Source organism: Neopelma chrysocephalum, unplaced genomic scaffold, assembly GCF_003984885.1.
Source record: "Neopelma chrysocephalum unplaced genomic scaffold, ASM398488v2 Primary Assembly neopelma1_96780, whole genome shotgun sequence".
Taxonomy (NCBI): Eukaryota; Metazoa; Chordata; class Aves; order Passeriformes; family Pipridae; genus Neopelma; species Neopelma chrysocephalum.
Genome location: NW_020925424.1, coordinates 510,725 through 537,021, shown reverse-complemented (window position 1 = coordinate 537,021; position 26,297 = coordinate 510,725). Strand labels below are relative to the sequence as shown.

Sequence of the window (26,297 nt, the reverse complement as noted above, 5' to 3'; positions counted from 1 at the left end):
CCGAGCAGGTGTCGGGGCGCCGGGGCCCCCCGAGCCCGCCGAGGTGAGTGGGGAGCGCGGTGCTGCGGGCGGGGGCTGCGGGCGGCCGGGGCTGCCCCGCTGTGCGGCTCCGCTCCCGCGGGGCTGCGACGGGCTGGGATCTGCGCTCTCCCCGCTGCGCTCTCCCTGCGCTGCCGCAGCAGGACGCGGGGGCTCCTTTCCCTGGCGGTCGGTGTGGTCATCCCCCCGCCCCCCGTCGGCTCTGGGGGCTTCATTCCCTGGCGGTCGGTGAGGTGCAGCCGCGTCCCCGTTGCCGGAGATGTGGCATCTCCCGGGGATCGTGAGTGCCTCCCCCAGTACGCTGCGGGCTCCATCTGCTGCGGGTGGGCAGGGTGCAGCTCTCCACTCTGGTGCTGGGGCACTTCATCTCACCCAGAGTTGTTTGTGAGCGGCAACAATCCCCCCTTCCATGTGTCGGTGGGTTGCCTCCACCGTGATCCCTGGGGCTCCATCCCTGGGGGGCTGAGGGTGTCATTCCCTCTGCAGAGGGTCAGGGGGATGCGTACCCCATCATCGTGGGGACTCCATCCCCAGGCCTGGTGGGTTGCAGGAGTCCCTGCCCAGGGGCCATTGGGGTCCATCCCTTTGTAGGTCAATGGGGCAGGTGTTGGTGGGGTCCATCCCGCAAGGGTTGGTGGGGTTTCATTCCTCTGGGGGTCAGTGGAGCATATCCCCTGATTTGGGGGGTGCTTGTAGGGTCTCTGCCCAGCCCTTGCTCCGCTGATCCCAGTGTGCCTGCCTGCAGGGCAAGGGGCGTGCTGTGACACTTTGTGCTATCACCCTGCGCTGTGGATTAGGTCATGCCGTGACACTGCCTGTTACTGTATTGCAGTGCAGCGGGGCCCGGGGATATGAGGAGAGGGGTTGCAGTTGCAGAAAAAACAGCAACCTCCCCCCTTCGCTATACGCAGCGGTTTAATAAAATCAGACAGCATGAAGCATGTGTCTGATTTTTTTCCCCCCCGATCATCAGAAGGTAGTTCTCTGTGTCATTAAATACTCCTGTCCGCACAAAGCAGGCTGTGATATATGCAGTGTTGTAAGCCCGGGAGCAGTTGTGGATGAGATGTGTAATCGGAAAACATCAGGAGCTGACCTCAAACTCTAAAGTTAACTGTGCTGTCTCTCCTTCGGGTGGCCTGGGGTACTCTTTTAAACCTGTCTCAGTCTGTAACTATCTGTCCATTACACGTGGCTGCAGAAAGCTCTGATGCCCCTTTGAAGCTGCCATAAAGCTGTAAATGGGCTTAATATAGCCCATCCCGTTAACCTCAGTGCTTTCCCTCGGTATCCTTTTAATGAACGGCTCGTGAATTTCTCTCAACGGGCTGTCAGATCTTCTCTGCTTCTGGCTGGAGAGAGCTTGGCGAGGCTGTGTGAGAGGAGACTTCCCAGAGCTTCCCAGAAGGATCGACACAAGGGGTTGGTGCGCTCTGGCCAATGCAGTGGCAACGGGTTCAGGCACTGTCCCTGCATCAACATCTTGATTTTAGGGCACTCCCAGGGCAGTGGAGACGTCAAAGTCTTGGGCTTCACTTTGCCCCTGGCAAAGGGGCAGCCAGAATGCTTGTGAGCAGACCATCTTACCAGAATGCTCAACCACTTTGGTCTGTGTTCTTCTGCCTTCATTTTGAGGCAAACTGCAATACCTGTACACCCTCTGCAACCCTCACTTTCATGTCCAGGATGCATGTCCTTGCAAATATTGTGCTAATCCCTTGAGATGACTCACTAACTTTGCCTTTTTTAGAGTGTCTACTGCTTCTCTTGCATGGGTTTTTGCACTAGACAAATTATCTTCTGGGCAGCCAAAGCTCACAGTGCGTGGAAGAATAGCCTGCAATATTACTGAGTTAATAATTTTCTGAAAAACAAAATGCCTGAATGCAAATAGAATGGAAAACATGTCTTTGAAGTCTTTTTTCTTTAAAATTATTCAGTGCCTAGCCTGGAGGAAACCTATTTTTTTTAACTTTTATTAAACTCACTAGTATTTTACAGAAGTGGGAAGTGATTTTATTGTTTCTCCTTTTTGTTTAAAAGTCTTTCAGTTTTCATGACATGAGGTCTTTTCTGTGTTACCTTTTAAATGTTGACAGGGGATTGCTAGTCTAAGAAACTTTATGTGTGAGTAGATGTTTAGTCTGGTTTACCAGCTCCTGAGCTGGCAAAGGCAGCTGCCAGCAGCTCTGCCTGGGGCACAGCAGGGCTGAGTCCAGCCAGGGATGCTCAGGAGTCCCAGGGCACTGATTATCTCAATTGAGTTGAAGTAGGGAGAGAAGGTCAAAGTCCGTGTGGTATTGTAATGGATTTCCTAGGCATGCAGGGAGCAGCAGCTATCTTGTATGGCAGGTATCTACTGCAGGGGCCGTTTGGCAATGCTGGTGACATCAAACCTCTGTGTTGTAAGAGCCAAATTTAAAAGGTATTGCATGTCTTCATGATATTGCCGTAGGTGTTTTGCTAGCTTTTCAGTAGCTTTATGAAATAAGAAACATCTCTGGGTGGGAGTCTGTCTGGGTGCAAGAGCACACACTGGGTGTTGGGATGTAGGAAAGGCTTTAATGTAAGGTCCATTTGCCTTAGCTCATCTGCACAAGGGTTGGGAAATGCCTCCTGCCTTTAAAATCCGAGCCATGACATCCAAGTCTGAGAAAAAAACCCTTTTTTTCTTTTGTTTGTTACTAACTATAGTTCTTGTACACAGCACACTTTGTCTCCCGAAAGGGCAGTTGAGATGCCCTAAATGAAAAGCTGTGGGTTTTGCCTGAGTAATACATGAAAAAGTCTTATAATGCAGGCACATTTCTTAATTGTGTCTGAATGTTGTTATTAAAATTAACTTTGCTATATTTGTACATGTTTCTATAGTAGGTAGATAATATTTCTGAATGCTATTACTGTCTTCAATATAGGACTTGTTCTCTTGCTGGGTTTCCTGCAGGTGTTAGTAGGTGCTCTGTGTAACATTCTTACCTGAAATGGGTTCAAACCACTAATAAACCCCATTAGACAAATGCAGAATAAAAAAAAAAAAAGTAAAAAAAAAGTGGTTTTACTGGGCAATGTTAAGTCAGGAAATACAGAGGCTGAGGCTCCAACAGCAATATTAACTTGGCTGCAATACACATCCTGTAAGCTCTTTTATGACATACATCTCATAATGTAAACAGGAATAAGCATGTAGATTAATGTATGCAGAGAAGGAGTAGAAAAGAGTATTTTTCTGAGTCTGGCCCCCTTGTCCCTGTGTCAGCTGGCTCTTGCACGGAGCCTGGGAAAGCCTGGCACTGCCTTACACTGTGCTGGGCAGTATGTCCAGCACCGACTCGGCTGCACCCGACTGCTGATGGAGTAAAAATAACTGCAGTGAATGAGTAATTTGGGTTTTGTTTCTGTCAAAACAATACCAGAGTAATGAAGTTTGTTTTGCTCCTTAAGGTCTGTGAGCTGTAGGATGTATGATCCTTAAGCATTCCCTCTTGCATTATTCCCCACTGGCGTGCCTGGCCCTGCTGAGGCTGCTGTGGTTGTAATGAAGTGCAGTGGCTTTGCCTTGGTGAGTCTCAGCTTTCTACTTGTATTACCCATGTGTTACAGTAACAGCTCTCCCGGCTAATTTTAACTAGATCATGCACAAAAGTGATTACATGCATATTGTATTTTAACACAGATCTGAAATGGACCAAGCAGTATTGCTCTTTGTATTACATTGTCTTAATTAAAAACTGTTTTATTAATATTTCAGTAAATTGATAAATTTGGCCTGAAGGTCAAATAGTCTAATCTGACCTTCACCATGTCACAAGACATTATATCTCATGCAGTTACCACTGTTCTGAACTGGAGATTTGCATGCAATGTGGTGTCATCTAGGGCAGAGTCTGTGGTCCTTCAGCATCAGCTTCCAGCAATGACAAAGGTGGTCTGGGTGAATAAAATTAATTTATGGGTACTCTCCAGGAGAAAATAATTATCCTTTTCTGTCTAAAAAGGGCTCCTAATCTAGTATCAGCACACTGATATTGCTGCCTTGCTGTGACATTGTAAAGCTCTGCAAGGGAAGTGGGAGCAGCTCTAATTCTGCAACCTAATACTTCTCCTGTTATACCTGCCTAATTGCAATGGCTCCTCTTTGGTGCAGCCTCCCAAAGATGCTGCTGGAGCATTGTTGTAAGCCACAGCACTGTGCTTTAATTTCATTACTGTTTGATTTGGCCAGCATTTTATTCACTTTCTCTGCAGTGTTAAACAGTTTGCAAAGGGGTTTACTGCCTGGCTGGGTTACAGCACTTATTGTGTGCACTTAACCTCAATTTCTCTTTAAGTGGAATTGTATTAACATAATTTGACAAAACTTTGAAATTACAATAGGGCTGCTTTTGATAACTGACTTACTCCCCCCTCCCCCCATAAATAACTGTGTTTATCAAAATTGTCATGATTCAGAAAGTCAGAATGGTTCAAATCAAACAGAGTGTCTGGATCCCACTGGGTTTTGGTTTTGGCCATTTTTGCTTTGTGAGAAGTGAAGGTAGGCACCGCTTTGGGGTCCCACTACGGTGAGCCACCAGCTGTCCTCTGTCAGCTCTCAGAAGTGGAACGGTACCTGTCAGGATTTGTGCTGGGGGAGTTGTCAGAAAGAACAGCATTGAAAAATGAGAAAAGCATAGAAAATGGTCTCTAACTACATTAAAGACTTGTGAAACTTCTGCTGTTCTGCAAAAAAACCCTGTAATTTTGCACAGTGGAGCCATCCTCCCTGACTCAGACTGGGAGAAAGACCTATTCAATGTTACATTTTAATCATATACAACACAAAGACTTTTGCTGTGCTGTTTAAAATCCAGCTTTCTTTCAGGCTGTGTTCTGCCGGGATGTTTTCATCCAAAACGGACTGCTGAGGCTGACAGGAACAGTCTGAAAAAGCAGCTCTAACCTTCCTTCCTGACACTTCAATAGTGACACCCACTGTGGGAAACTAGGGCATAAATGCATTAACACTTGTCACTGGGAAGAAAATCCTCTCCATGATGGGCACCAGGAGAGAGTGATTCTTAGATTCATGATACAAATTGGTTCATTATTTATTTCAATCAAAGTCTGTAGGTGCTGCTACAATGAAAAATTAAAGTGCACTTTGCAGAATACTTGTGAGCTGACACTCTGCCAACCCCAAAGCCTTCCTGACCTACAAAATGAAAGAGAGCTTTGATGCTCGCTGCACTCTTCACAAAGTCTCAGACAACAGGCTTTGCCCAGAATTTTGACAGAGGCAGGACCTACTGAAACAGATGCCAAACCCATTTTGTTCACTGTCGCCTTCCAGGGGAAACATCCTGCTGTTGCCTCTTGGTGTTACAGATCTGTACGAGGGCAACCCAGCTGCTTGGTCTTCTGTAAATACTTTGGACTTCAGTAGGTATCCCCTTACTAGTGCCACCATCCTGTTGCATGTTGTCTAAGTTTAGCAATGCTCTCATCTTCCCAGATGGGTAAAAGACAGCTTGTTCCCTGCTGGAGCAGGGTTTTCCCACTCCACCAGCTGTATGCAAATGCAACACTTCTATAAATCAGTAATTGTGAAGGAACTGAAGGAACACACTGCTGCTTCTCTCTCTGCTCCCAAGGCAAAAGTGGTTGCCCAGCAGCGTGGGGAAAGTCTAGCTTTAATACTGAGCAATGTATTTTACTAAATGTGCTGGTCTTACAATCATAGAATGGTCTGGGTTGGAAGAAACCTACTTCCAAATCTACTTCCAACCCTCCTCCCTTGTACAGGGACATCTTTCACCAGACCAGGTTGCTCACAGCTCCATCCAACCTGGTCTTAAACACAGCTTCCCTGGGCAACCTGTTCCAGTGCCATGCCACCCTCATAGTAAATATTTTTTTTTAATATCTAATCTAAACCTACTCTCATTCAGTTTGAAGCCACTCCCCCATGTCCTGTCATTACATGCCCTTGTAGAAAGTCTCTCTCCATCTTTTTTGCAGGCTCCCTTCAGGTATTGAAAGGCTGCAAATAGGTTAGCCTGAAGTCTTCTCTTCTCCAGGCTGAACAATCTCAATTCTGTCAGCCTTTCCTCATAGAAGAAGTGCTTCATTCCTCTAATCAACTTGGTGGCCTCCTCTGGACTTGTTCCAACAGGTCCATGTCCTTCCTGTGCTGAGGACCCCAGAGCTGGATGCAGTGCTCCAGGGATCTCACCAGAGCAGAGCAGAGGGGCAGAATCCCCTCCCTTACCTGCTGCCCACCCTGCTTTGGGTGCAGGATTGGTTTCTGGACTGTGAGTGCACATGGCTGGGTCATGTCCAGCCTCTCAGCCACCAGCACCCACAAGTCCTTCTCAGCAGGGCTGCTCTTGATCTGTTCATCCACCAGCCTGTGTTGGTACCAGGGGTTGCCCTGACCCAAGTGCAGCACCTTGCACTTGGTCTTGTTAAACCTCATGAGATTCCCAGGGGCCTACTTCTTGAGCTTGTCCAGGTCCCTTTGGATGGCATCCTGTCCTTCAGGTGTGTCAACAGCACCACTCAGCTTGGTGTCATCTGCAAGTTTGCTGAGGCTGCACTTGATCCCTTTGTCTGTGTCATTAATGAAGATATTAAATAACACTGATCCTAATATGGACACCACTTCTCACTGAGGTCCCTTGGGACTCTGAGCCATTGACCACCCCCCTCTGGATGCGACCTTCCAACCAGTTTCTTGTCCATCTAACAGTCCACTCATCAAATCCATCTGCCTCCAATCTAGAGAGGATGTTGTGGGATACCATGTCAAAGGCTTTACAGAACTCCAGATACATGACATCTGTAACCCTTCCCTTGTCCACTGACGTAGTCACCCCATTATAGAAGGCCACTCGGTTGGTCTGGCAGGACTTGTCCCTGCTGAAGCCGTGCTGGTTGTCTCAAATCACCTGCCTGTCCTCTATGTGCCTTAGCACATCTTCTAGGAGGATCTGTTCCATGATCTTTCCAGGACCAGAGGTGATGCTGACAATAAGTAGTTCCCAGGGTCCTCCTTTCTTCTGGTACCCTTTTGCAGTCACCTGAGGCTTCTCCTGGCTGCCATGACTTTTCAAATACCATGGAGAGTGACTTGGCAACTACATCAGCCAGTTTCCTCAGGACTGTGGGATGCATCTCATGGGTTTCCATAGACTTACGTCTGTTCAAGTTCCTCAGGTGGTCATAAACCTGATCTTCTCTTACAGAGGGAGGGACTTTGCTCCTCCAGTTCCCATCCTGCTGTTCATTCACTTGAGAGGTGTGGGAAGAGAGGTTGCCATTGAAAACTGATGACCAAGATCTGTTGGGGTGTTTATTTCGCAATAGAACTGAAGATCAAAAAGAGATTTCAAAATGGCATGGGTTTTGAGAGAGCTTCTGTCCAAAGTCTGTACCAAAGCACAAGCCCCAAAGGCTTTCCTTACTTAATGCCACTCTAACACTCTGATGCACATGGTACAGCTCCTTCATGTCCCCTGTGCTGAGGGAGGAGGGTGGGTGGGACCTGTGGCAGCCACCTCTGCGTGTTGTAGTGCCTGGCTGTCAACCCATCAGCTTTAATCAGGGCTGTCAGGAGCTCTGATGGCAACTGACCTCATGTTAAAGACTAAAGTCCCTGTCTCGTCTGAACTCAGCTCTCTTCAGGAAGAGTTTCAGATGACAAGTGGGACAGGTATTAAACATTAACCAGCTGTTCATCTTTAAAATACTAATCCTGGCTCTTAGCTGTTTTCCTAGTGTGCTGGGTTTGAAGGACTTGAGACTTTCATGAGTGATGAGTATCTATCTCGTGGTCATCCCATATCTGCAGTGCCAGTTTCCAGCTTTCAGGCCCTCCTCACAGGTGTCTCTGCTAGGAACATGCTCACTTTGTTTATCTGGGAATACAAATATGTGGGTGGGCTCACTTCAGGCCACTTTTCAGTTTGCCTCCTAGGCTGCCAGCAGCATAGATCATATTCCCCTTCCCTTAATAATCTTTATTCTTTGGTACCACTGAGCAATCTTCCTCCATATGGGTTGTATTTGCATCTGCCACTTCTTGGGATGAGGAGTTGAGCAGAGAAATGTCTTTGTTGCTATGATGGGGCTTGGGCTGTGAGGTGACATGTGGCACGTCATATTCTAGCAGGAATCCATCTCCCCTCTCTTACGGAGTAACAGACATCCTCCTATTTCTCTTCTGAATAAAACTACGAGCGTTTCTGTATGGGAAATCTGTCCCATAGCTCAGCTGGAAATAAAAAAATGCGGGAAACAAACTGCACCAACGAAGTGGCACCATTCCAAAACGCAGTCAATTGCGGCTGGTGCACTGTCGCTGCTGTGAGGTGTGGGGCTGTGGGGAGCAGGGTGTGATGGGCTTGTCTTGGCCTGCAGCCTTGTCTTTCAGGCCACGTCCACGTGCTCATCAAAGGATTTAAACCTCTATGCAGCGAGTAGTCTGAAGTGAATCACAGCTCCTGGATATGTAGGGTGGAAAGGGCCTGCTGGGTCACCTAGCCCTCTGCTTTGCTTTCAGAAGGCTCCTTCCTAATTAAAGCACAACTGGTGATTGCAAAACGTCTTATTTGGGTGGTTTAATAAATTGCCATCCTCTCTGTGAGACATGAAAGTGTATTTACTAATGTGGCTGTAAATGTCTCAGCTGTGAGGTTGTTATTTACTGCACTATTGTAATGCAAATGTTTGTGGTTATGTTTGCATTGATCACACAGACAGTGCACACATTTTATTTCTTGGGGTATTTAGGCTTGCTTTTTTCTCCTTTCTGCTGTATCTGTTTTGTTACACACTATATAATAGAAATTGCTTGAAGTGTAATTGCCTGTCACTCAAGTGCCATTTAACAATATAGGGCTGTATCAATGAGAAGATTCTTCCTCCTCCAATTAATTTTGATTTTTGGGGGTAGATAGCAGTGTTTGTCTGGAGAACATGCCACTAAATCATTTGGTTTTTTATACATTTATTTACTTTTAAATGTATTTTATGTGAAAGGTAATGGCCTGTAGTTACAGCTGCAGAAGAGAACACTCACTGTCAGAGCCTTGTGGTTGGTGGTGGTGCTCCCAGCATGGATGCAGCCTGAGTGCTCCAGTCTGATGGATGTGCAGTCACTGGTTGTATGCTGCCAAGGAGGTGGCAACTGCCCTCTTTTTAATGTGTGTCCTCGGGCGTGAGGTAGGAAAATGTTTAGGCATCACAGTTGCAAGTTTCCCAGATGAACTATTTTTTGAAGCTTATTTGTCATTCTGAAGCCCTGTATGTCCTGCATGATTCTTTCACGGATGTCGGCAAGCATCAAAGATGGTAGCTCAGCTTCTAAACTGGAAAACTGTTTAGAATCAATATTTCTTGCTTTGAGTGGTCCTGTAATAGACTGGCTTTTCAGTGTGTACAGCGACTGGAAAAATGGAGTCTGAGTAGGAAGCCTTGCCTTGAAACAGACTGCTTTGTGATTAACGATTATATCTGTAGCCTTTTAATACCTCACATAGATGAGATGATAGCCCAGAGGTAATCTCTCGGATGGGATGCAGGGAGCATTGGTTGGAAGGTTTGATGTGGCATCTTTTAGTGTCTCTCTTCAGTGTTCATTGGTGATAATCCTACCTTGGGGTTGGGATGGCTTTGAATTTGATGGAGCTTGGATTAGATGACAACTGATTTAGGCCTCTAATCTATAATGAGTAAGCTATTAGATTGAGTCCTTTAAGTACACAGAGAAATATATAAAAAATTAGGAGACTTTTGAGCTTTGTGTACTATTAGTCAAGACAGTGGACATTATTTTAGCCGTGGGCTCACACTCATAGAGATCTGCCTGGATCCATTGGTTTTTGTTGTGGGTAGGTAGGAGGGAGCTGTTTTAAAAACTACTTAAGCTGCTAAGACTGATTACTTTATTATTTTTTTATTTGTAATGACTGAATCTGTCAAAATTGAACTTGAGCTCTTCTGTGAAAGACCTAATATTTGCCTTAAAACCACCTGGTTTCATTTTGGTCTGTGTTTGCCTGGCTGCATGGACTGCCAAAAGTGGTTGGTATGTCATTGTGTACAGTCTGGGTGTCAGTGTGTGTGCAGGTTGTGTTAGGAGTCAACATCCCTTATTTGTTGGGGAAAAAAAAGAAAAGATCCATTGGGGCCCATTTCTGCTAGAGCCAGAGAAAGCCTGGAACAAAACCCCGTGTCTTTTATAGTTATCTTTTTCTTTCAGCTCCCATTCCATTTATTTTATGAAGCTGCTGGCACTGCAGGGGCAGTTTGCTCTTCCTCCACTGCGCTCAGAAACTTTCTGTTTGCTGGGAGGTGCAGCTGTACCCTACATTTGGCAGTTTGCATTGAGGAGCAAGCTACAATTTCAGTTTAAAGGAACACTGTTTCTCTTAAATAAGAACTTGTTTAAATAAAATCAGGTTAAAAACCAACTAAGCGTCTTTACGGAAGAGCTTACATGGCCTGGCAGGGGTGTGCATGCACTTGGCAGCATTTCGGAGCAGTGACCCATTACAAGGGCATCCCTGTCTCCTTCTCGAAGCTGCCCAGAAAAGAGCAGGTTCTCAGTTTCCCTTAAATCTGGCCAAATTTTGAGGGGAGAGTGAGAAAAGTGTTCTAGCTTGTGTTGATGCAAAATGAATGTAGATTTTTTCAGGGTCCTGTTTGTTTCAATCAAGGGTGTGTAGGGATAGTCATATCTGGTGCATTGGGAAAGACTTATAAAAACATTCAGGACAATAAGGAGCAGCTTATTCTGGCTGCTGGCATGCTTTCTTCTGCCTACCTGGTGGGTCAGGTATAAGCTGCAGCTTAATCCAGGCCACTGTCTGAAGTGATGTTCTAGGGGACTTGTGTGTCTATGGGGAATGGGCACAAGCCTGAAAGAATGAACCCTCTCCCTATGCTAACAGTCCTCTTGCTGCTTATTGCTCTGCATTGCAGGAGCCCATATTACTATCCAACTATGAGTTCTACCTGCCTCTTAGTTTTCCTGATCACTTTAGTATTTGTAATCCTCCCTTTACACTGCTGTTGCTATGAAGAAAGGCCAAACGGGCAGGAGACACTGTCTGTGTGCTTGAGAAACAATGAAATGGTGTTGGAAATGCTGCCAAAGCTTGAAGAGGAAAGGGAAAGGATGAATCTGGGGGGGGGAAATATTTTCTGTTACTTACATTGTGTGTATTAGTAATGGATGGAAAATTATTTCAGACAAAGCTGTGAATTTTGTTTGTCCTCCTAAAAACACTCCATTTTTTTTTTTTAAAGCTTCCCTGTGAGTATTATGGCCAACCTCATTTCACAGCTTGATCTATTCATCTCAGTTAAATGCAATGGACAAAATCTACACAAAACAACTGCTTAACATTATAAGCAGCTTGCATAAACATCAATTATTAAGGTCACGAGAGCTCCCAGAAACCAGCTGAAATGAGTGCACTGTTGCATTTCTTTTTTCAAAACATCCATTAATTAATAAGGGGCTTAGTGCCCAGACTGTTTCTCCCTGCCTGCCTCCATCAGATTTCGCTTTCATCAAGTGGAGGGGAAAGTGTCACTTCTCTCTCTTCCTCCTCCCTTTTCTTTGGCTGGAGCACAGAAAGGTGCCAGACTTCATCCTTCACAAGCCCATCATTCACAGCTGTGATATCCTAAAATGCTCAGGCGGGTTGTGTTGGGGGTGTCACAACAGCAGCACACCCTCCAGAAAGGCCAGGGGCTTCATTTCATGCCTGGCCTGCCCGCGTGCCTGCCACAATAGGAGCAGGAGTCTGAAGTCAAGCTGCCAGGAGCTAGAGAGTAGTCACACTGATGTATTTGGGCAGTGCAGTGAGGGCAGGGAGCTCACAGGAGAAGCATGGAAGACAAGAAGACAATGAGGGGAATGTAGTAGTGTCTAGAGGTCCCATCCGCCCTCTGGAAGCACCACAACCCCTTGGTTTGTGTGGGTGTGGGCATCATGTCAGATGTTGGTCCCCTCCACATGACAGGGGCATAGGCAGCACGTGGTGGCCATGGAGGCCTCGGGCATCAGAGCTGTAGGAGCGTTTGGCGGGAGCTCCTCTCTAGCCCTTTACAGCATGGGAAGGAATTGCAGGGGTTTGACTGAGAAGTGGGCTGCTGTGATTGAGGGGCCAAGCCCATGCAAAGTCTAGGTGCATATAAATATATGTCAAGGTTCACAGTGGGAAATGTTGCAGCAAGGAGATGAAGAAGGAAAAAACCAGGAATAGAATGATGTTAATGTTTTAAATGAATTAATTCAGTTGTGGTGCTAGATGTAGAAGGGCCAAATCAGACTAATTGTGAGGAGGGAGGAGGCTGTGGCGACCAAATGGGAGATGAGGAGAACTGTGATGATGAGTGCTGCCAGTGTGGGTGGTGGGGGAAGGCTGAATCTCAGCGAGCTTACACAGGACAAAGTAGCTCCGATGAGAGGGCTTACTCATGGGATTCTATGTTTAGGAGAGAGGAGGACCTCAGAGATGGTCCTAAAATGTCAAAAAGGCAAGAAGTAAACTTGTGTAAAAGGGGATTGGTGTCCTGTAGATTGCAAATGGCCTGAGATTTTCTTGGCTAGTTTGTACTTGAAAGTAAACCCTCTAAGACAGACACTTCTCTGTATTTGTCAGGAGTCAGTGTGGAGAAGATGGGGATGAAGGCTGATGGTTTGCAACTCTGCTGTCTGGGATCATGGCATCTGCAAAAGAAACTCAGATGGCTAGGATCTGGGCTACTGAGCCCCAGAAAAACAAACTCATCACTTCTGGCCTTGCTGGGTTTAAGTGAGCATCATCAGACGATTGAGGGAGGGGATTGTCCCACTCTGCTCTGCACTGGTGTGGCCTCACCTTGAATATTGTGGCAGTTTTGGGCACCACAATATAAGAAAGATGCTAAACTCTTAGAGAGCGTCCAAAGGAGGGCAGCAAAGATGGTGAAGGGCCTTGAGGGGAAGCTGTGTGAGGAGTGGCTGAGGGCACTTGGTCTGTTCAGCCTGGAGAAGAGGAGACTGAAGGGAGACCTCATCCCACTCTACAACGTCTTCATGAGGGGAAGAGGAGGGGCAAGCAAGATCTCTTCTCTGTGGTGACCAGTGACAGCACTCAAGGGAATGGCCTGAAGTTGTGTCAGGGGAGTTTAGGTTGGATATTAGGAAAAGGTTCTTCATGCAGAGGATGGCTGGGCACTGGAACTGACTCCTCAGGACAGTGGTCACAGCACCAAGCCTGACAGAGTTCAAGAAGTGTTTGGATGATACTCTCAGGCACATGGTGTGACTCTTGGGGATGGTGCACAGCTAAGGGCTGGACTTTGATGATCCTTGTGGGTCCCTTCCAACTCAGCATATTCTGTAATTCTGTGATTCTGTGACTGCATTTTGCTTGGTGCCTCTACTGAAACATAACGTAAATACCAAGACATCAAATGTGGTCTTTTATTAAAAATCTTTCCAGGTACCACACCTGCTCTTTATCTATGGGGAACCTAATTTCTGCAGCCACTAGAGAAACAGTTCAAGGAGATACAAATGTTAAAGCCATTATTCAAATATTTCTGATCTGGGGCCAGTACCTACTTTTAACTTATCAAACATCAAAGAAGTTCTTTGGGAGGAGTTTGGAGGGAGAACCTGCCTCCACCATGCTGCGAGTTAGGACACAAAGGCCAAGGTGCAAACATTCACCCCATAGGAATTATGGGGTGATGCCTTGCTAAAAAGCAAAAAAAAAAAAAAAAAGTTTGTCCCATGCTTTATTCCAGCATGGGTTTTGAAAATTACTCATCAGAGGCTGCTTTTGATATATAATAAAAAAACTCTAAGCAACAAAGGGGCTTTAAAAAAAGCAAAGACTTGACATATTTGTTAATACTCAGGGTAGCAATGCATTAATTTTAAGGCATGCTTTTTAGGCTTGGGGTTTTTTTTTAAAATGAAATGAGGACACTAATTAAAATTAATCCATTTATAAATCTTTCCACATCCAATTTTGAAGTGTAAATAAAACATTTGCCTTGTCTGTCTCTTTTCTCATCATAAGACAATACGGACCATGTAACTTTTAACTCTTTCAGGCATTAAGCAGATAAAGCTTAAGTTATTTACTAAAAGATACAAAAATTGGCTGCACAGTCAAGATAGCTTTTAAGGAGCAGGAAAGATGGCAGTGGGAATGTTGGGAGTGCCTCAAAATGGGTTTTAATGCTTGCCTTTGGGATCTGCAAACCTCAGGAGTTTCTCGCCCCGGCTGCCTGCCTGTCCTCCATTCCCACCCTTTCATGAAAATGAGCTGTCTGTTGGCTGCCTTCCTTGATATGCATTTTTCAGTGTGTGATAATTTGCACTATAAAATACACATGGATGAATTTACTTCAGTTTTGCTCCCAAAGTCAGTCAAGATTTGAATTGGTGAGTTTGGAAAAAGAGAGGTGGTAGACTACTCCACAAATATGACATATTTGATTAATTTATGTGATTGAAAAGAAAAAGAAAAAAAATGGGGGGGCTTATGGCAAAGAAACTCTTTGCAGTTTTAGTTCTGTGACACGTGAGAGTGCAGTGTTGTCAATGCTGAAGGTCTTATTCTGTGCCTTGTTTAAAAAGGAAGCTAAACACGACCTTGGGTCTGTGATGGTTGGTAGCTCCTCAATCTATGCTAATTAGTAAAGACTGTGAGAAAAGTAGTACAGCTGCTGAGGGAACTATATATTCTGACTTTTTAATGTGTTCCAGATATTATCAATTGTGCCTACAGACCTTTGGTGCAGTTATGGCTGTGTCAAGGGTCCCCGTATCTGTGCAGTCGTCTACCACAGCAAAGCGCTTTCATGTAGAGTGCTGGCAAAACTGCTAAACCCACGCCCCAAACAGCCATGTGTAGGTGATATTTTAAACTCTAACGTAAGCTGTGTGTCTCTGCTCCATCTCAGGCCATGCCAAAGCGAAGAGATAGCACGGGGCAGGTCTGTTGTGTGTGAGGATGCTCCCCTCTGCTTTCATATGCAGATATTTAATAAAACAACTATGCATCCCTGCTTCTTGTCATTCCTATCCCTGGGAAGTTTCACGTCCATTGCTATCTTCTATCAGTTTCCTGCGCTTTGGTCTTGATGTCTGTTCTTCATAAACCTTCCAGCCTGAAATCTGCCCAGCACTGACCCCACCCTGGTTCCCAGCCCTCTTTGCCAGGAGTAAAGCTCAGCAGCTGCAGACAAAGTGAGGGTAGGAGGAGAAAAATTGCCAATCCTCAGAACAAAATGTGCAAACTGAAGTTGTACTGGCTTGGAAAGGAGTGTCTTGCTGTGGCTCTCCTGCAGATACAAATGGGCAACAAGTAGCTATTTGGTGAATTAGCAGGTTGAGAGTCTAGATAGTTGTTTTCAGCAGTGTTTGTACTTTAAATATTTATCCACAGTGCACAGGAGCATTGTTCCACCTTTCCCAGAGAAGTCATGCCCAGGTAGGAGGTTTGATGCCTCTTTTATCCCAAGGCTAAATGGGATTTAGCTTCATGATAGCAAGTTTGCAACTCTTAAACTGAGTTGCTGAAGCCTACTGTTTTAAACTGTGCTTCTGGTAATCAGTCTCCTTTTGTGAAAGCATAAAGACACAGATGTTGCAATTGCAGGAGTTAAGGCTTCGTTTGGTGTTTGCTCGAGGTGTTCTTTGTCCGTGGGTGCAGCCACGAGAAGTGGGGGAATGCAGGAGGACACGGCTGGGCACTCACCCTCCACCTCCCGAGAAAATGAGGGATTTCTCATTGCAGAAAGCAACTTTTGCATGGAGCTACAGTGGGATTTTTGCCCTGCGTGCTCAGTTTTCTATTTTACAGTGCTGTGCAAAATGACTTCTTTGCTTCCAACTACAGATTCAGAACTGCTAACCACCCACTGTACAGCTGCTAATACACAGATTATCTCCACAGCCAACAGCTTTAAGTAATCAAACAGAGATAATTTTACCTCTGTGACCCAACAAATAAACACCAGAATCAAGAAAAATCCTTTCGCCACACAATCCTACCCAGGCTTTCAAGGACGGAGTAAGGACTCTCATCAAAGCCTGCAGAGGTGTCAAGGTCACCAGGTTTGTCCCATCTTAGATCGATGGTGTGGGGTGCTCTCAGGAGGGTCATGATGCTCTGTAACCTGATGAGACCATCTCTTGCTGCTGCTGCTGCAAAAGAAATCAAATGAGTAGAGCATACTCTGAAAGTTGTGTCTGCAGTCCTGCTTGTACAGGAAAAATTGTGGCTTGGAATGGCGTTTGTTAATGACATCAGCCTTTAACTTTCTGTTCTTTGGAAGAACAGACATTTCTCACAGCTATCAGAGGTTTAGCACCATTAAGGAAACACAACTGTTACATATCGTAACATTGCATCTGTGTCTTCTTTCTCACTGATCTCCACCAGCGTTGAGAAAGAGAAAAAATGCTAGCCCGAAACTCATATCAGAAAACGTTTTTACGCTTTAAAAGTCTGTTTCTCTTTGCTTTTATTTCCCAGATCAGCTCATTGTGGCTGTGACTACTTTCTTAGAAATGAAGGCTCAGCTTTTTCTTTTTTTTTTTTCTTGTGTTTTTTATTAATGTTAGTAAATTCTAGCTGCTCAGAGCTTCTCTCATTTTCCCTGCCCTTTCCCCCTTTGTTCTAGTCAACTCATTTCCTTATTCCTGCTATTAAGGATACTTAGCATGTTGTCATTGAGAAACAGCACTCATTTCTTCATGGAAAGAAGCTGCTTAATGTTTCATGTATTACAGTGAATAATTAAATAAAGAAAAATATCTAAGCCTACAAAAACTAGCTGGCAGCTGAAAGGAAGAAAGCATTTGCAGTCTGCTGGGGAAAAGTAACACTCCTGGCCTGGTGTCTTAAAAGTACAAGGGTAAGGTTGAAAAATGAATATGTCTGACATGACATTCAAAAAATCTGGATTTTTCAACTTTCCATGCATTTATAGCATTAATCTTTAATTGTCGTATTCTTGAGCGACTGGCTGTGAGATCAGAGCTGAAATTGGTGGGGCTGAGGAAAACCAGGCTGGTAAGTGGAATGAAATGTCTGCAGGGACCACGACCTTGTGAACTGTCAGGGATGGAAAGGCTGTCAGCACTCAGGGAGCTTGGCAACCTGATAGCGTATGGCATGAGCGGTCTTCATGTAAATAAGGGGTTTTATTGGCCTTCATAGTGCTTTTCACCCTTTCTGGGCTGTATGGTCATTGCCCCTTTTCTTTTGATTTTATAATAAATTTTAAAACACAGCTGCTGGGCTCTGTGAAAGTGAGATGAAAAACTGGGGAAATGGGGCTTCTGTGCTGAGTTAGGAGAGGGGTGACTGCTCTCAAATGATCTAAATGGACCATGGAATGTTCTACCTTTTCAAATAAAACCAGAACTGAGCTGTAATTTTGCAGTGACCTTTGCAATTTTACAAAATGAGATCAGACACTTGCCATCCTCATGGAGAGGGTGCATCGTTCAGGGCCAAGTTACAAATGGGGATCTGCACTGAGTATTTTTTTTTTTCTTTCCTGTCCCCCATCTACTTTTTCCCCTCGCTGCAGTATAATCTCAAAAGGATAACATGCTTTGGCAGAATTTGCTGAGACCAGAGACAGATGGAGGCTTGTGCAGAGCAGTAGCTCCCTGTGCCATTGCACATCCCTTCGAATTTGGTTAGTGTTAGTCCCATTAGCTGAGGTAGGATCCTTTGCATTCTCCTTTTTCTACCCTATATGCTGAGAAGTGGAGGCTGGATCGCATAATTTGTATCTGCATCTTCCAATTGCCTTTTGCATTTTCCTTTCTGTCTGTGATCTGCAGCTCTGGCTGCACTGGGCACACAGTAAGCAGGACTGCAGTGATGGCCTTGTACCACTGTGAGAACTGTTGATGTGGATCTGGCGTTCTTGATACACACCAGAGTGACTGATCTAACAACCAGAGAACATCTCACAACCCTCCAGCCTTCACGTGCTCTGCTGCTCTGCCAGCGTGACTGGCCTGACCTCTGCTCAGAGTGACAGATTGGGTCCAATTCAACTTGAAGCAAAGTGGCGTGAGGCTTAGGGAGCTGTTGCAGCATCCCAGAGAGTATCCAAAATGAGGAGAAAGGGGACTTCTTTCGGTTCCAAAAAGACTGTTAGAAATTCCTGTTGAGGGTTGGGCTGCAACAGTGCTGTTAACTCTTCTGCTGGATTATCTATGTACTGCTGAACTAGTGGACATTTAGATCATGTCCAAACATTCTTCCCTTTACATTGACAGAATCTGCACTGAATGGCTCATACTTGATAAGACGAGAAACAGTTTGAGAGGAAACGTGGTTTTTGATTACTGCCTCTTGCACCTCATCTGTGATAGCTCACCAGTTTGTGATTGGCTGTATGGCAGAAAGGATAGTGCCATTTTAAATGTGCTGCTTATGCCACTGGCTTAGACTTTTCCTGCAGGCTTGATTCAGGTACATAACCACACATCTACTTTGAATTGCGTGAATACTACTGCTGAAATTAGCGACATTCTTCCTGTGGTTCATTTAGGATGCATGGTTGCAGCTGACCCAATTCCTGCTGAAATAAGTGGAAGAATTTCCCAGTATTCTGATAAAGCCAGGTCAGGTCCTAAATCCAATTAACCCTTTGTGTTGTCTGCTTACCACAATACTATAGTTTGGGAATGGTACAAATTCTGGTATGGACTGCACTGATCAGAATTCTTTCCATAGGGTGTACCAAAAGAGGAGCTCTCCTCAGTCCCAAATGCTCTGTATTTTATCTTCTGATGTTCTCTGTTACTATCTGATTTCTCCACTGCCTTGACTACTCTTGATATCATTTAGCAGAATCTGCATTTTCTCTGTGCATGAGTAACAAGTAAAAGGAGTCACTGCACTCAAGAGCCCTGGTGCCAGTAAGAGGGCAACGGCAGCCAGACCTAGATATCCAGTAACCCTGGTCCCACTGACCTGAGGATTAAACCCTGCTCACTGAAACATGAGCCCAGGCTGCCAAATTGCCCGTGATAAGCTTTAAGGAACCGGGAATAAAACCATGCCTGCATCTATTTCTTTTGCAGCAACTTTTTAGCTGGAGGCTCATAAATGGCTGCAGCAATGTGAATAGAGAGCCCCCACAAGAGACCTGGAAGGCGCTCGGCTGTGTTACAGGGTCCTATTCTTGGGGTTTTGTTTGTTTGTCATCTGGATTAAAGGGATTAAAGACTTAACCTTTGTACAGCCTTTCAAATAATAACATGTTTGTGCTCATACTGCATGTCAGGGAAATGTTTCCCCCCACTCCTGATTTCATGATACAAGTAAAGATCTGACAGTGGTCAGGCTTATGTAAAGTTTTGTCTTGTGCTTTGAACACCAACAAATTTAGCTCAGTGCTCCAGTTCTTCTCCATCTTGTGGTGTTGGTGGGCCCAGAGCAGGGTACCTGCTTCAGACCCTTATCCCAAGGACTGGGAGCTGTCATGTTGGTGGGGGGCTGCAGTCTGAGCTGCCAGATCCTTGTCCAGCCGCCACCCCTCTGGGCTGTGTTTTTTGTAATCAGAAATAAAATTTGTGCTGCCAGATGGGGCCCTGCTGCATGTCAGTCTGTCACATGCCAGCTGGCTGTGGCTGTTCCTCACCTCCTGCTCTGGAATGGCTTTTTTGAGCAGGTTTCAGGGGTTTGTATTTTATATTGTAGCCCTTTGCATGACTGGCAGTGGCTTTTTTGGGATTCTTTTGGGATTATTTTGGGATTCTTCTGGGATTATTCCAACAGTGACTAAAATTTCTGAAAGCATCTGAGTGATTTGACAAATTTATTGACGTGTGCAAAAACAGACTAAGAAGGACTCAAGAACTGTCTTTACTTTTGAAATTTTTTTTATCTAATCCCTGTGCATATTCCACATGTTATTAAGGGAAGACCCAAGGCCACCTTTGGGACCAGCTGATCCCAGCTGCAGGTATATCATCTGCAAGCATGGCCAGGACTTGCTCTCCTCAGCGTGGTGCAACACCTGCATGGTCTGGGGGATGCCCAAGAGACAGTCAGGGGGGTGTAGAGGTGTGAGTGGCCCAGGCTTGAAGACTTTGTCCTTGGAGTTGTTCCCTATAAATAGTGCTGAACCAGGAGACCTTGTATGTGGGGACAGGAGGGTTTGGGGTTGGATTTCTTGGGAATGGGATTTCCTGGGGATGAGAGTTCTTGGGCATGGGAGTTCTTGGGGTTGAAGTGTGCGAGGAAAAGGCTCACCTCTGGGAGTTTGATCTCTGGTAGGGAAGATGACTCCCCTGATTGCCTACATGGCTAAAAGCAATCCACCAAGGGATGCACAGTTTTGTGAGCATTGTTTTCGGAGCATCAGCAGTGCCATAGGATTCTAGTGGATGCAAGTGTTGACATGGCACTCTGTAAAGAGTTTGTGGAAAAAATAAATAAAAATCATTTTGGTTCTTTCTGTTCACAATGGACTGGATATAACAAAGATAACATGACTTTATCATCTGGATCAGGTAATAGAATAGCTTTACCATCTGTACTGTCATCACATTCAGTAACTTGCCCCCTCCTTCAAACTACAGCTCTTTTCTAGATACAGCAGCCAATGTAAGTAGTAGTTTTAAATCTACAAGACATAGAAAAACCATGGACCTACAAATCTATAACCAAGAGGCTGTAAGATCCATGCTCAGAACCTGAGTAACAACTGCTTTCCCTCCAAAGACAGCACATGCAGTGTCAGCCTCTAACAAAGGTTATTACCATCAAGGACTTTCCTCTGGGGAAATAGTTTTAAAAAGAGTTGCCTGAATATTGCCTAAAAATGTACTTGAAAGAGAATCCTGAATCAAAGTGATGTAACAACAGGACTATTTACTTTTCTGCTTGACCCCAGAACAGAAAAGTCACAGAGAGTTAACCATTCTCTGCATTTTAGAGGGGATTTTATCTTGCAAGAAATTTGCCCTACCCTACTTAAATTTAGAAGATGTCAGTCCCCTTGTATCTCCTGCACACCAAAGGGAATACAGTCTGAGCTTGAGCAATATATCTTAAATTTGCCAACAGTTTTCCGCTGCAATAAATACCTCTTGCAACATAACACTGAAATCTGTGGATTGCAAGCCTGTGCTTTCTGGCGTATAATATACTTCATCCACTCCACCAAATGCCCATAAGGAAATTGTAAGTGAAATCAAACCACAATATATGAGAGTGAACTTGCACAGACAGTTGATTTAGGACACAAGCACCTCATTCTGGCTCTTCACTCTACAATTTTCAAAAGCAATTCACAGCAAGTACGTAATAGTCAAACAAGTTGGGTTGGACATTAGGCTTTGTGGTGAGTAATACGAAGAAATAAATGGAAATGTGGTCACAAATTTGAAACTTTATCTTTGGAAACTCTGTGTAGCATTTCTGAGAGCTCCACTTGACCTACAACTGCTGGGTAGAGGCAGTAAAAATGATGTAAAGGCAGTCAAAGTGAATTAATTTAAAAAGTCTAAGTGAATATTAATAGGACCTGCTATATTCAACAATTTACAAGCGTGTCTGGCATTTATAGATGAACTCTGCTGTTTGTTACATATTACATTAAAGAAGAATCCTGAACCAACATATCAAAATGTCAAACTAACACAACATTTTCCTTTGATCTCCTTTTTTGTTAAAATGAATTATTGATAGCCTTTTTCATGGCTGGCAGGAGAGATTTCTGATTTTTATTTGCGTACTAGATCAAATCTCCTATTCCTTCTGTAGGCAGAGCTCTTTACAACAATATCTAGATATGATATGTGCAATTACAGAGCTCAGATTCTTTCTCGCGGGGAATGTTCTCCCCACCCATTCCGTGCTGCTGTGATTTCTTAAGCTGATATTTTCATTGGAAGTCTTTAAACAAATATATAGCCCACCCTGGAGCCAGTGGTCAGGACAAGAGTGCAATGGTTTTGTGTGGGCCCACAGACCACACTGGTGGGTGTGCAGCTCCGTAGAGGGATCTGAGCTGTTTTACCCAGGATCTGTGGAGAAAAACCTGCCTGTCTGTTCAGTGATGTGGCTTGGGAGGGTGTTCTCCAGAGCGGGGTCATATTTATGCCAGGTTTCAGAAAGCCCAGGCGGGGAGGTGGGGTGGATAGTTCTTGAAGTTTTGGTGGCATGGGGGGATATTGAGGTCTCTATTATCCATCATCACCTGGTTTGGACACCAGCGAAGCCTTGGTCCCAGTAAGAGCTCTCAGCTGCTCCAAGTTTCATGGTTTGCAAAATTTTCTTTTCAAACATCACCCCAGTTATGGTTCTAGCACTTCCTAAGGGTCCACCTCACTCCTGGAACTTGGCAGCCCCCAAATCCATTTGCTATGCTCTGCCTACCAACACAGAAGTGGTTTTGGCTTGTTTTATTTTAAGGTCAGAAGTCTCTGTCAGAGAAATGAAGAAAACAAACCTTTCTTCTCGTGGTGTCCTTTTAATTCTGTTTAGCATTTTTAATTGCTTCCAAAAGATGCTGCTTGAATTTGGCAACTCTTGGGACTCCTCCTCCAGTGTCTCTGGGTTTACTAAGGCACAAGGAAGGATGGTGCAAACAAACCGTAGCCACAAGGCTCATGAAGGGTTTTAGATTTGCATGGGTTTAAATTGTTTTGCTCAATTTAAATGAGAATAAATTGACTGGAAGTGTGGAACGGAGGACAGAGGGACACACTTATCTTCTTATACTCCCCTATCCCCAAATGTGCTTCTGTTGCTTGCATCCCATTACAGATTTGAGAAACCCAGCTCCCGCCCTGCGACTGTGGAAGGGGGGACCAGCAGTCCTTGTCTTTCTGTGCCTCTGAGGAGATGTGGAGCCTCTGAGTGCCTTTCCCTGCCTTCTGCTGTCTCTCAGCCAGCAGGTCTGCTCGCTTCCTTCATGCTTTAATCAGGTTTTTTCTCTCCGTTCCGCTGACCCACTTTAGGCTCTTTGAAGGCACGGCGGAGCTCCCCGGCGGCTGCAGCTCTGCCTTCGGGGGACATGGACAGGCAGAGGAGCTGAGCAGACGAAACAGAACGGCAGCAGCACTCGACCCATGGGAGAAGGGTGGTTTTGGAGGCACAGGTCCCCTTGGTTTGCTCCCCTGGGCACCTTTGGGCATGTGTTTTTCTCTCTTAACTGCTGCGTAGGGTGCGTTGTTGTTTTTGGTTTTCTGTTTTTAAAGTCCTGTTTTTTTTAAAGGAGGTTTCATTTCAAGGCTGCTGGAGCAGTCTGCGGTGGGGTTGCAGACACGGGTGCTCACGCTTCGTGCCTTAATAGCACCTGACATAACCTGGTCATAGGCACAAGGATGGCACAGATCATCCATCCCCCACCGCTCCTATGTCCCTGCTCCCATCCCCTGTATGTAGGGCATCCTGTATCTCAGGCAGCATCCCCTGCCTGAATCACTTCAGGAGCCTGTGGGGAGCTCTCTCCACCTTCCCATCTTATCCTGGAGTCTCAGTTTCATGTTCAGATGCTGAATTTGGGGTGAGCATGCCCCTTCCTCTGTGTGTGGGCGGGGATGCCGGCTTTGCTCTGGCTGCACAGGGATGATTGCAGCTCTGCAGTAATAATTATGTGAGCCTGGCTGAGGAGTGATGGTAGGGGAGAGGATCTGCGTGGTGGGATGACTCAGGGGTGGGATGACGCAAGTCTGGGGCCTGACTTTCTCTTTGCAGGCTGCAGAAACTTCTCTCCAAAAGGCTAGGTCAGGGAATGATTTACCACTGGGTGCCGGTCTCCATTCTCTCTGCTTGGCACTGGCCTCGCTTCTCACTGCAAAGGTCTCCAGAAAAAGCATTAGACCATTTGTTTTCACTGTTTTTGTCAGTATTTGGTGGTTTCCTGCCTGGCTGAAGTATCTCAGGTAATGTAGGAGGAAACTAAGGAACTGTCCTCATGAGGTGCTGTTCATGGTGAATTCCTTGACAACTGGCCTTTGGGAACTTTTATTACAAATTGATTTTATTTCCCTCTGTGTCCCAATAACCAGGAAGAGTAATTTCAGTTTACATCCAAATTCACTTTAACCTGGATGAATCTTCCTGTGTAGACATGCTTTAGGGTGTCAGAAGATCTGCTTCTGTATAAAGCTGGTCTGCTGCTGTGGCAGCAAAGCTGCCTTTGACTGACCCTTGCTAACCCTTCAGCACAGGAGACAGCAGCTTATGTTTCATGGCCATACTTATGACTTTTGTATGGTTGGTAAATTCAATCATGTGGGCAGGAGGTCGCCCATATGGGGACTCTTTGCAGCTGCCCTTCTGATAGCACTCGTGGTCTTAGCCTTCTGATGCTGTTGCTTGATTTGTGGTCATGATGCAGAGACTATTCAAAGCCCATCCCCCCTTCTCCTAAATGCTTCTTTAGGTCCAAGACTCGATCCTGTAAGGAAGGGCACAGAAAGATGGAATTATGGATCTGCCTGATGGTTGGCAGGTAGAAACCAGCTCATTCCAACCTGGGGCATTTCCCATATATGTGCTTTGCTGTTCAGGCTCTGTGTATGGACATCTGTATGCAGGTTCTGCTGTGTAGGAGATGCCATCCCTGTGTATTAAAGCAAAAAGTGCTTCAGTATCTGTTCTACAGATGATATGATTTTTATGTCATAAATAGCCTTTCTTGTTGCCTATCCCTTGTCTCCTCATACTTCTTCATGGGAGTGTATTCTTAGCACTGAACCTCTTTCTTCTAAATCGCATTGCTGGTTTCCTCATGTAGATTTGTTATTTACTGAACAAAACAGGGAACTTCTGAAGATTAGTGTTAATTGTATTTAGAGTGAAAGTGGGTAGGTAATGGCTCTGGAAGTTTTCCCACAGGGTTATTTTGGTCCTGGCTCTCTGGAGCAGAGCTGCTGATGGGGCTGGGCTGTGCCAGGGCGCCTGGTGGTTTGTGATGCACACACAGGCTCTGCAGCAGACCCCTGGCTTCATCTTTCTCTTGAGATCACGCCAGGATTTAAGCTCTGCAATGAAAGAAAGTGTAAAAACCCTTCTCCCACACACATGGTAGTAATACTTTATGTATATTTATAGAAAGGGCTGGTATTTTTTCCTGTTGGTATTAAATTATTGTAAGAAGGATAGAAGTGTTACTAAAATGCAGTTCTTCGTCTTCTCAGAGCATTTCTTCTCTGCTGTCTAATAACTCTGTCTGATGCTGGTGTTGGATGGTCATTTTTGGATCATCGTATTCCTGTGGGCTAGGCACAGGTCTTGGAAACCCCTCTGCATCATCATGCTGCTCCACTCAAGGGATTGTCAGTGGGCTTTGTGTGTTTCTCGGGCACCGGTTTGAGAGTCATGTGGGGCTAAGCTGAACATCAGAGGTAAGACATTACATTGCTTTTGGACTGATCCTGGTTGGACTCCAGCAAAGCCCTGAGACTAGGTGCTTTGCACTGCCTCCATAGCAGGAAGAAAATAGTAGGAGCAGCTCAGCACTTATGCCAGTAATATAGTGCTTTAATCTTTAGTAATTTCTCCAGGAATTAGCTGTGTATGTTTTTTTTTTCCCCTGTGCAGTAGCTGACTTCTTGGAGGTAGACGCTAGATTTCTTGCAGGGTGTGTTTTCTGTGGTTTGATTAATTTAATCAGTATACAAGCGTATAGGCTTGGGATCATCTGACCAAAAATAAATGCTGTCAGAGCTTTTGCTCTTGCATTCAGTGCATAAAACCTGGCAGTGCTTCGGGTAGTTCAGGTAGCCTTCAAGTTTATGTCTAGAAAAATGTGATCAATTGTTCCTTGAAAAAGGCATCTTTTTCTCTAGTGGCTCAAACATGCATTCATATACATAATATAGGCACCAGAACCGAAATTAATCCAGTTCCTACAGTGACAGAATATTTGGATTACTTGGTACCGGGTTGCCCCAAGATGGCACTCTGCGTGCATGTCATGCTAAAATAATAGTATGGCTCCAAAGGACTGTCTTTACTATCTAAACACTGCATACTTCTCCTTGTGGGGAGGTAGAGAAGCTGTAAGCCTGACAGGTATGCAGCAAGTACTGTCACACTGCCTTTGAGTGATGGTCTGTGAGGGCATCAAGAGCATTGTCAGAGGTGACACAAACAAAGCTAGGAGGCTCATTGCTGAAATGGTTGGTGACCAAAACATGACCTGATATGTTTATATCCTTTTACATGCTTTTTGTGTATTGATAAGGTGGTATAATTGCCAGATAGTCATAATAT

The 26,297-nt window shown here is 45.1% G+C and overlaps 1 protein-coding gene across 5 annotated transcripts in view; it reads left to right on the top strand.

Moving 5' to 3' along the window:
- PDZD2 (PDZ domain containing 2) overlaps nt 1-26,297 on the top strand; it is a 204,380-nt gene continuing 178,083 nt past the window's right edge. For 3 of the 5 annotated variants that reach the window (XM_027709482.1, XM_027709481.1, XM_027709477.1), the window contains exon 1: nt 1-43. The gene's annotated coding sequence lies outside the window, so the exon portion shown is untranslated. Of the gene's footprint in view, nt 44-3,547; nt 3,599-25,234; nt 25,358-26,297 lie in introns of those variants that run through there. The other 2 variants (XM_027709480.1, XM_027709478.1) reach the window with 2 other exon arrangements.